Source organism: Adiantum capillus-veneris, chromosome 14 (genome assembly GCF_014529385.1).
Source record: "Adiantum capillus-veneris isolate H3 chromosome 14, ASM1452938v2, whole genome shotgun sequence".
NCBI lineage: Eukaryota > Viridiplantae > Streptophyta > Polypodiopsida > Polypodiales > Pteridaceae > Adiantum > Adiantum capillus-veneris.
The window spans coordinates 65032908-65044344 of record NC_140944.1 but is presented as its reverse complement, the minus strand read 5'-3'; the positions used below and the strand labels follow the sequence as shown (position 1 = coordinate 65044344).

Genomic DNA, 11437 nt, shown 5'->3' with positions numbered 1-11437 from the left:
GGTGGGATTTAAGCAATATAAATAGCTTGTACTATCTTTTTGGTTGTGGCAAAGGCCTTGACGTTCAATTGGTTTCTTTTAGCTTTGGAGATAAGGTAACGATGCTTTTCTTTAGTGGTGAATTGTGATGTGACCAATGAGTGATTATCTCTTGTGTTCTCTCAAAGAGATTGATCATATGATCTTCTTCAAGATTGTATGGTTTCATTTTTTATGCAAAACAATGAATGCAATCTTGACTCTCAAGACATTGAGGGGGGGGGGGGGGGGGGGGGGGGGGGGGGGGGGCTATTTACTGACTATGTAGCATTGTGTACACTGTATAGGTATAGAATCTACAGATGTGTTGGTCAATTGTGAGTGTATATATAATAAGGGGTGATACGGCTTTCGACGAGGAGTCACTTGACACCAAGAGAAGCAAGTTGGCCTAGTGGGGGCTTGACTATGTGGAGAACTTCCACATGAGGTCCTCAAGAGGAGTTGCCACAATCCATTCGTGCGAGGGCTACAAGGTTGCCCTTGGGGATGTCAGAATTGGCCAATGAGAGGGCTACTATGTGTGTGTGTGTGTGATGCTTGAGAGAGAGAGAGAGAGAGAGAGAGAGAGAGAGAGAGAGAGAGAGAGAGAGAGAGAGAGAGAGAGAGAGAGAGAGAGAGAGAGGGGTGACGAGTAGAGCGACTGTGGCAACAAACTTAGCGTTGCTTGCTATAATCGGCGATGAGGATATCGTAACGCGCTTTCTACTCGTAGGTGTGGGCAATGTCGATCTAAGTGAAAAACCAACTATTTGATTGTAGATGATAAGACCTCAATGAAAACTATAGAAGAAGCCTTCAAGGAGTTTACAGCAAGGGAGGACATTTCCATAGTTCTTATAAGTCAATATGTGGCAAACATGATCCGCTTTGTTGTTGATTGATTTAATGAGCCATTGCCAGCCATCTTGGAAATTTCATCGAAAGACCATCTATATGATCCTTCACAGGACTCCATCTTAGCACGAGTAAAGCATATGGTCTCAAGTGATCCATCAGGTCCATCCAGCAGGTACTGAAGTAGCTATGAAGAGTTACAAGATTCCATTGAAATGGTTTATTGGAAACGCCTTCGCAGTGGTCAGTTTCATAGAGTACATATTTTTTGGGGAGGGTTAGTTTGGATGTGTTGTAAGACAAGATATAAGCATCACCAATGCTGATCATTTCTTCCAATCTTTTGTTTGTATAAGACTAACGAGCTCAACATTTTGTGCCCACTCTTTTTTTGTTTGAATAACTAGTTATAATAGTGGACTTTGCCGTCATGGACTCATCCTATACGGTCTTCAATTTTGGTAAGGAAGGGGGCTCGGATTTGCCCCCCGTGGCCCTCTTTCTAGCCTATCTTAGAATCATGTTGAGTATGCAAGCAACTAAGTTGGATTGCAAAGTTGGACTTGCAATCTGAACATGGCTTTTGTCACGCGAGAGAGAGAGAGAGAGAGAGAGAGAGAGAGAGAGAGAGAGAGAGAGAGAGAGAGAGAGAGAGAGAGAGAGATTAAATGGGATCAATAAGGAGTGGCCATGGAAGTTGGGGTTGTTGCCATGATGCCAAGTTCGAGTCCACCTATCTCACCCCTCTTTGATATAGGAGCCAATACTTGTGGTTGCATGGGTATCATACGTAATAGTAGAAGATCCATTAGTACTACGATAGCTGGTGACTTGGCTTGCACCTATTGTACTGTTGGAGTTCTATGCTCATACTAGCATCCACTCATTGCGAACTCCTCCAGCATCAAGAACCTTATTGAAGCTTTCATGTGCTACGATGGCCCAAGGGACTGGTTGAAGAGGGGAGGAGAGGGTTTGCATGAGAGAATGATTTTGAAGAAAAAGGCCATGAGGAAAAACAATTTTCTTAGTTGATCATCACTACTCACTGGTGGAGCAAGCTTTTGACTCTATGGATACCCTTCCTTCTCCTCTTTGAAAGATCTCTGTAAGTTGTCCTTAGCCTCAAGCCACCTTCTAGCTCTGGCCTCCAACTCTTGTCCACTGGTTACATGCTTTAATAGGTCTGTTAAATTTTTGTTGGCTTATGTTACCCACCCACCACACTTAGTGCACCTATAGCACTAAGACAAAAGCTATCATAGAATCGTTACAACTCTTGTAGCTCTTCTATCCACGGCATACTTGGCCTAACCTCTACTCTTCACACAAGCCCTATCTTACATAGGGCATCTTTCACAGTTGAAAAGAGGCATGCTTTAAAAATATTGTAAGAAAGCTGCAGTTAACATTGTTGAGACATTTCTCAATTACATGTTGAGTGTGCTCTCAACCTTTAATCTTAGCATTCACCAATACCTTGCTCTTGTTCAAGCACCAATATGCTTGTCTTAGTTATAGCCAATGCCTTCTAGGAAAGAGGCATCTACTTGCTTAACCTCCAAAGCTTTTGGCATGCCAGCATACACCTCCAATCTCAGTCCATGATTGGCATTTCTCAATAGAGTGCAGCTAGGCCTTGGCAATTGAGCAGCTTTGGGCTCCTAATGTGAGTGCACCCGTGAGGCTATATACGGAGGACCACAATAGAAATTATATAAACTGCATGTAATTAAGAGATGGCATTCATCAAGAGTGAAAAAGATGATTGAGACATTTCATTCTTCCATGCTTTTCATCTTTCTTATGTTGGAATGCACTTTAAACTTTTTCATCAATGATGGTTATAGATACTCAAGTTGAGGTAGGGCAAGTGACAATATACAATCAAGTAAAAAATAGGCGGTTCATAATTAAATAGGCACACCTTGTAAAACACTAATAGAGAAGATCCAACTGTTTGCATTCCTCAAGCAAAATTTCTCTCCATGTGAAGGCCTTTGAATCAATAGGAAGAAGCCCACTGCAAATGATTTAAAACAAGCTTGTTTCAAGAGTTTGAGTGAGGTGCAAGTAGTTTTGACCTTCCACCGTCCACTTTGTCACGTTTACTTTGATGTTTTCACATGTTCTCTTCAAGCTTGCTAGTGAAGTTTTTTTCTATGCTATAAAAAATTTATAGGTGGACTCTACTATGTGATATGTTGTTGTAAGACATTTCATATTTTGAAAGCTATGTCTATGGTATGCGTGAAATTTCACACTCTGTACTTGGTTGTTATACCGGTTTGGACCTTCTTGTTTTTAATAACCTCATTAGGTTGACCATCACTTGTAGTCATGGTTAGTTGCTTTGTAAGTTAACCTCATTGACTTTTTGTATGTTAAGTAGCTACCTTTACATCCCATTCATTCCTGTTAATTGGCAGGCCTCATGAATTTTTCACTTGTTCTCTTAGCACATGTGGGTCTAATGCCCAAGCCTTTTGAAAGCCTCACCCTTACCCCCTTAAAAAAGAGATTTCAACCCACCTCTTTAAGCAAAAATGACCTTTTGATGAGTCGTTAGTTTTTGGCAAGGTAAACAAAAAATCAAGGGCTTTTTTTTTGGGTGTGGGTAGCCTTACCGACACACACATGTAGACTTGTGAAGCTCCTCTCATGCTGCTTTCTTACTCTCTTACACTTGCGTACAATCACTCTTGCTCACCACTCACTTGCTCTCTGCAAAACCACAAGCCTTTGCCATACACACTTGTTTGTTTCCATCCCCATGAACTCGCCATTGTGCAAAATCCACAACCAACCCTCCATCTATTGCAACTATTGCATATCCCATGACCAAGCTACCATACACACAAATACACAAAGAAGCATCATTTTGAAACTTAAAATTTGGGAAATAGGCAGCAAGTGGACGTGAAAGTATCTCCTTTTTAACTCAATACAATAACATAACTAGCACTTTGTCAAATCTATCCTCTATAATTCCTCTTGAATAATGTACTTGCAGTGATCAAATTCCTAACTTGTCATGGATACTAATGACAAAACTCCATAAAAAACGCAAAACGACTCTCCCTTGCTAGGATCAACGTTGGAGCAATGAATTTTAATGTAGCAAATCTTGAAATATGTGCAAGCAATGCCTTGATGAATGTGACAGCAAGAGGGCTCATGAAGACAACATTGAAGATGACATCACCATCAAGACCATGAGGGTCGCTATTGAAGCTCAATAAAACTGCAACGAAGGCAAGATAGGTAAAAAATATTTCATATTCTTCCATTACCCTTTGGTCTCACTAATACACCAGCTACATTTGTATGCATGACATATAAATTTTCTCTTGTTCATCAAGACTTTGTAATCGTATTTTCTAATGATATTTTACTTTTTAGTCGAAGTGAAGAGGAACATAAGGATCACTTGCATATTAAGTTACTGCATGAAAACACTTGTATGCAAATCTGGATAAAAGTAGCTTCTTTCACAAAGCGATTGAGTATTTAGGCCACATAGTGTCTATGACGAGCATATGTGGTGACCCTAGGAAACTAGGGATCATTCAAAATGGAACCATACCCAAGTTTGTGCATGACATGGAGTCTTTCTAGGATTGGCTGGATTTTGACGTAAATTTGTGAAGAAGATTTCTTGCATTTATCTCCCAAATGACTACCTTGCTTTTTAAACAAGTACCTTTTCAATGGAGAAATGACTAACAAAGATCTTTTGACACCCTTAAATCTCTTGACTCGTGTCATTGTCCTCTAGCTGGCCAACTTCCAACAACCATTTTTTGAAGTTGTCATTGATGCTAGTAGCTCCAACATAAGAGCTATTTTTATGTTGAATGACCATCCAATTACTTGGCTTTGATAGTAGAAAATTGAAACGATCAAAGTTAAAATATAGCACATACGACATAGATTTTTTTTATTATTGTACTATCTTATAGAACATACTTATCAAACACTTGTTGATTCAGTCTAGTATATCAAATTGCCACATAAAATGGGCTTGAATCTATACAAAAGTTTCATCATATGATTTAGTATCATCCTAGTAAAGCTTATGTGGTAGTAGATGCTTTGAGTTGTGAATCAATTGTGTATAACTCATTCTTGTTTTTTTTAACACTACTAAATAATGGTGGAGACTACATTAGAAAATCTTAATCATCCTAGTAGCCACAACATAGTCGGTAGTCTCAAAAAACAAAATGTCAAACCTACAAGCCCTTTTGTATGTTCCCCTATCACATATACTACTATTCCATTGTTAGACTTGCTAAAGGTAAGACCAAATTTATGGGAAAATATGAAGACATACAATAGAGGAGAGAACCCTTAAAGACTGGTCAACCAATAGAAGCCTTCTTATTTTATTTTATTTTTGCAAAACCCACAATATGTAGTGAATTGATTATAGAAAACCAAAAAATGTACATAAAAATCGATGCTCCAAATGAGCCACCGATGCCCACCATAGCCATTAGTTACACAGATCGAAAATGAGCTTCAACTCCTATTATTAAGGTTTCCACAAATTTTGTATAGATTGTCGCCCCATACAAAGGTCATCACCAAGCAGCTTCCTCCAGAGAAGACATCATTACATTGGCTATTAAGGGATCCACCCGACCCAAAAAAAAACACAACAGATAACTAGGAGAGCAAGTACTTGTCGAGAGGGCAGGGCCCAAGGTCCCCATCACCAGAGAAAACTCCTCGAGGTGCCACCATGTCGGCACTGCTGACACCAGCAAACCGCATGCCAAGAGAAGGTCTCCAAGGCTGCAAGTTGAGCACTACACAACCAACAAACGAACCTTTGCACCATCCACAGAACATCACCAAACATCACCCATCACGTCCAAGCAGGAATGAATACAGTCTGCTGAGCACCCCACAACCTCTAGGTCCCACAAGCCTTCATAAGGGGGCGAGCCCTTTCCAAACAAATCCCCCTGCTACCACACAATGAGCCGGCACAAGAACCATATACCTGGTGCACTTTCCCCACCCCAGGAGGAGCGGGAGGGGTAAACTCTCTCAAGAGATCAAAAATTTGGGCGTCGACAAGGGAGAGCAGTAGCAGAGATTGCTTACAGCCTAGTCGCCCACTCCAAAGCCCACCACTACTAACAAATATTGACCAGAACACCCTCCAGTAGCATTCGTTCGAGCTTCACCCTACCGGAAGAACCCCCTTGAACCTCCCCGCTCCGGGCCCTCGTAGGTTGTAACGCCCTAGCATATGTGCTCCAACAAAACCCTAACATTCTCAACTTCAATCATATGGTATCATGCTTGACACCTATTTTGAAGAGCTCACTTTGCACATGCATGGTTTGACATTATCAAAACAATTGTTTTACTATGAGGACATTACACATTTGAAAATGATTTTCTCTCTCTCCAAAAGAAACTTTGCATCATTGCATCATTTAGAGAATAAAAAATCAAATGAGATGCATGCTCCACCATACATGAGTCATCAAGGAAGACAATAAACTCTCTTTGCATTTAGAGATCATTTCTTTTGGCGGCCTAACATGAAGCACAATATAGGTAAATCTATTTCTAAATATTGGATTTGTCAAAGTGTTAAAGGATACCATGGTATCTTAAGGCCTTTTGATGCCTCTCTCAATACCCAATGGTCCTTGGAAGCAATCATATTCTATACCTTGTAAACAGACCTCTTTTGCACCTCAGGTTGTGAAGCTTTTTCTTAGGACCATATTTTCTCATCATGACCTTCCTGTGGCTCTTGTAATCACTTTTGGGCTGCCCTCTAAGAACTTAGGCTCTAAGATTGACTTCACTTTTGCTTTTCACCTTCACCTTGAGAGTAATGGCTAAATCAAACCAATAATAACACCATGGGTCTCCTTAGATCTTACACGAGTGAGAGCATTACTAATTGGGACCAACACCTTCCTATGCTTTAGTTCACTTATGATAGCACACCTCATTCCCTTTAAGATTGTCAAGACTCGATGGCAAGAAATTACCTGTCATCACTATCGTTAGTCTGGTTTTTGTAGCAATTGAGGAAAATCTTCTTTTAACCCTAGAGTATGTAATAGAAGTGAATTGTTTACTTGGAATTGGTTTATTGATGATACATTGATTGATATGACTTTTCACATTGCACTTAGTGATTGTGTTCCTTCTCTCCGTCTCTGTCTCTATAGATGCACTAGCCTATGTTTTCACACATATGTGCTCTTTTCCTCTTTGTCTTTCTCTAAGATCTATCAATTGCTTGGTTTTCTCAGCCTCGGACACATAGATTCACTCTAATTATAAGCCAAGGGCTTTGACACTCTTGAATTGACGAATCCCACTTATCCATGATTCCTCTTCTGTCATGACATCTTCCATAGGTCTTGGCCAAAGTTGTTGCAGCTAGTATCATTTTTCCAAGATATGCATAAGTATACAAAGGCCAAGGTGCCATACTCAACATGTCAAATTTCTTAATTTAACCAAATGTGATGGTTTTTAGGTTTGTTTATTGATCTATCAGGTTTATCAAACCAAAAGGGTGGTGTTATACGAATGAAAGGCTTTGTGGGTTAGCAGGCTTGTAGACAACAACCACACACTGATATCATTTCTTACATAACATTGTGTTTACAATGGCGAGTTTCATCCTTTACAGAAAATTTATACAAATTTACAATAGGATTATGATGAATATGACTCACAGTCCTAAGCAAAGGGCTTGTTCTTGCCAAAGGTTTATCAATGATTATTTTTCCTATTAGGACAAGGCTTCCACAAAAGCTTCAATTCTCTTCTATTTCTTCAAAGTTTTGGCTCATATTATTGGCTTCTATAGTAAAGTGCTCACCAGGATGTTTCCATGAATTTATAACAAAGTGAAAGTTAGGATTTTTGCAAAGATTTTGTAACAAAGTGCTTCTACAACCATGGAATTTGAGCCAGCTTTTGTTTTTGTTGCAAAGTGCTTATCAAAATTTTCTTTACAGATTTAGATGACCTGATAATGGGTATCAATTTTATGGTCTATGACCAGTTTATGGACTATGGTAGTTTCATTATGTCCAAAGATGGAGAGCGGATAAAGTATGCTGCATATTTTTTGCAAGGGAACACCAATTCTTTTTCATACAAGAGATATTCTCACAAAATTTTCCACTTTTTTTATGAAAACTATGCAACTAAGAGCAAATATGACATATGTTTCTAGTTTTGAATTTTTTTCTCAACAATTCTATTGTTGAGAAAAAAAAATTCTATTCTATTCTATTGCATTCTATCTACATGATGATATGGTGTATCTTGAGTGTAACACACTGAGAAAAGTATAAATCAAGATCATTTGTGACTATATCAAGACACTATGTGTGCAACTGATGTGTTTCTAGTTTAGTTTTTCACCTTAATATTTTTGTTTTAGAATAGAAGTATGTATATATGGCTACAAGAAATAACAAAAGTTGTTGATAATTTTAAATTTCTCTTATCAACATTACTATTCCAGAACACTGAGTGTGCACGTTGACGTTAGCCTTGATCACATTTAGGGTCACCTTTGGCAACTAAATTAGAAGCATTGTGCAACCATAAGGGCACAAACTCTCAAGAAAATGGATGTAGGTTCACTTATTGTGTAGCCATGATTGAGCACATTGTAACATCCATCAAATTGTGGACTTAAGAAGTTTAGGGATCTTGTTCAATTCAGTAGAGGCACTCCACAACAAGTCCTTTTTCTTTCAGAAGAACATCACCAATTTTGGGGTTTACTCCGCATGTGGAGAGTAAATGTACCTAAGGACTTAGACACATGGTGCCAAACTTTTATGTCTCATAGACAAGTCAAAATGCTAATTAATTACTTGATTGATGGGCTTTAGTTTGTAAGCATTCTAGTTTTTGGAAGAAATTGCTTGAGAAGTAGGAGCAAGAAGTTTTGTTTGGTTAGATCATCTCGTTTGAGGTATGCTCTACTATTAATCTGAGCTCTAGGCCGAGGTTCGTTTGAGCCAAACAAACAATCTTTCGAGAGGATATTTTCAATGCATTTTTCTAGTCTTTATTTTAGCCACAAGTGTATAGTTCCACCTATGAATACATGAGTTGGTATTTTTTAGTGAATGAGTAGATTGATGCAGGTTTAGTTTACAGAACTATTGGTGACCTTACGAAGGAATTTTTTATTGATGTTATCGAGGACAAAATTGGGGAGTACTGCAAGTGAAGGGTAGGACCAAGGGAGGATAGGGCTCCTAGACAAGGCCAACTAGGAATCCTATAAGAGAAGTGATTGGGTGGAGAAGAGCATGCACAGTTCGTTGGTCCTTTCATTAGCATAGGAGAGAATCATCAAAATCTCACATTAGGTAAACGACCAATCACTAGGATAGCAATCAAGTGAAAATTTGAGATAACAAGTCCAACTATCTTGTAAAACACATGTTAATGCTAGAACACATGCAATATGGTCTCTCTCTATGTATCCTATAGAATATAGAAGGATGGACAAGATCATCACATATTTAATTAGATGAGGAACAAGTGATACAATCAAGAGCTTTCCCATTATCTGTTTGATCAATTAACATATGAACTAACCCCAACCACTTATTTTGCAAAAAGAGAGAGACCCTTAGATAGATAGATAGATAGATAGAGAGAGAGAGAGAGCACATTTATCTCTTTACCTTTTCAATTTCCCTCTTCAAGATAAGGCAATGATAAAAGGACTACTCCTTGAGCATGTCAAGAAATTCACAAGCATCCATTAGGTTATTTTCTTCCAAGAAACAAATCAAGAAATGATTTTGTAATGTTAATTATCTCAAAAAGGTCAAGCAATGATATGGCCTTGCCCTTTGGATAGGCAAAAGAAAATTCAAATATGGTGGGGTGATGGTGACAACTAGTGATGTGTAAAGGTAAATGAGAAAAAATTTGCCTCATCTAGTTAGTTCAATTATGAGCTTATTGCACCCATGCCATAGTGAAGCTATTGTGCCAATGGTATGTGCTCTCTCTCTCTCTCTCTCTCTCTCTCTCTCTCTCTCTCTCTCTCTCTCTCTCTCTCTCTCTAAAAGAGTCGATTGCCTAAAAGAGAATTGAGCACCGTGAGCAATGCCACTTGACATGAATTTATTGGAGTGTCATATAAAGAGGCACTTAAAAAGCCTAAATTAAGGGTGGGCATTGCCCTAAACATAGCCCATCTTGTAGCTTAACAATGATCTTTTTCCCTAGCTTAACGAGCACAAAAAAGCTATTGGCTCAAGTCACTATCGCATGCAATTTGTTTTTTAACTCTCCCACACAACCATCTTACTTTTGCAAAGTTGCCACATTAAAGTAGCCCACATGTTTGGGGTGGAGTTCACTAGTGTCCAAGAAAAATAATTTTTGCAACCATACACATTTCATTTTTAAAAGGAAAATTCAAATAATTCAGCTAAATTTTACTAATTTTACTAGTTTTACACTAATTTTCTCAACATATAGGCAAAAATTTTCCTTTTTCTCTTCCTCTCAACTTGCCTTTTGGAATTTCAAAGCACCAAAACTGTAAGCCGAGACATACTTTACTCAAACACTAGGGATCACCCTTCAAAAGTTCTAGGATGGAGGTGACGGCCAACCAGCTCTTGCCCTCAACTTTGGCCTTATTCAATGCAAGGGCGCATGGCAATGAAAAATAGTCCCATAAGCCCTCAGGTCTTAGGACATCTAAGTTCACATTACACAAGATATTGAGAGTATAAAAGCTGACAGAGTCTCTTGCATCCATTCAGCTTATTCTTTTGACTGAATCAAACCACGAGGCTACAATCCATCCCTCAAATTTGAAGGGGGACTCTACTTTTCATTTTAAAGGCATGAAAAATCCTCTCCTTTTCTTTCTACACAAATTGGAAGGACAAAAAACTATTTTTCCGAACTACCAGCAATTCGTTTGAAGGGTATCATTTCCTTGCCCTACTTTAGAAGGTTAAGTTGTGTGCACTAGTTTCATGATTGAGAGTAGTGCAAATGCATTTGTGTTTGAGAGAGTAGTGTGGGCCATTGTTGCAGTGGCTCCGAAAGCCTTTCACTTTGCTTACCAAACGAGTGCTGGCCACAATCGCTTCTTGCCCCTGTCTTAATGTCTTGAGTGGATATTCTAAACCCAACCTTTATGTGTGAAACAAAGCAAAGCACCCATGTAGTATTGGCCTATAGAAGGCCATATAGGGGTGGTAGAGCAAAGGGTCCACTTTGTCAACCGTGGATGCACAGGCACGGGATGTTGGACATGTCATCATGCTTGGCTGAAAGTGAAGGCTTTACAATTTTTTTGAGGAGCATGTCCCTCACTCTATGAGTAGAAGGTGTCTATTGAAGGTAGGCATGTCATGACTGCAGGTCGCACACAATCACATTAATGAATAGGGAACTTTCAAAATATTCCATGAATGATCCTTTATACTTCAATGTTCAGTAAAAAACAATCATATGGTGACTTGGCGCTTTTGAGATAACTCATTTTTTGCCAACTTTGCAGCTCCAGTGA

The 11437-nt window shown here is 38.9% G+C and overlaps 1 pseudogene; it reads left to right on the top strand.

Annotated features, from left to right (window-relative positions):
* Positions 1-666: 666 nt before the first annotated feature.
* Positions 667-1058, top strand: LOC147442513 (V-type proton ATPase subunit F pseudogene; annotated as a pseudogene).
* Positions 1059-11437: the final 10379 nt, after the last annotated feature.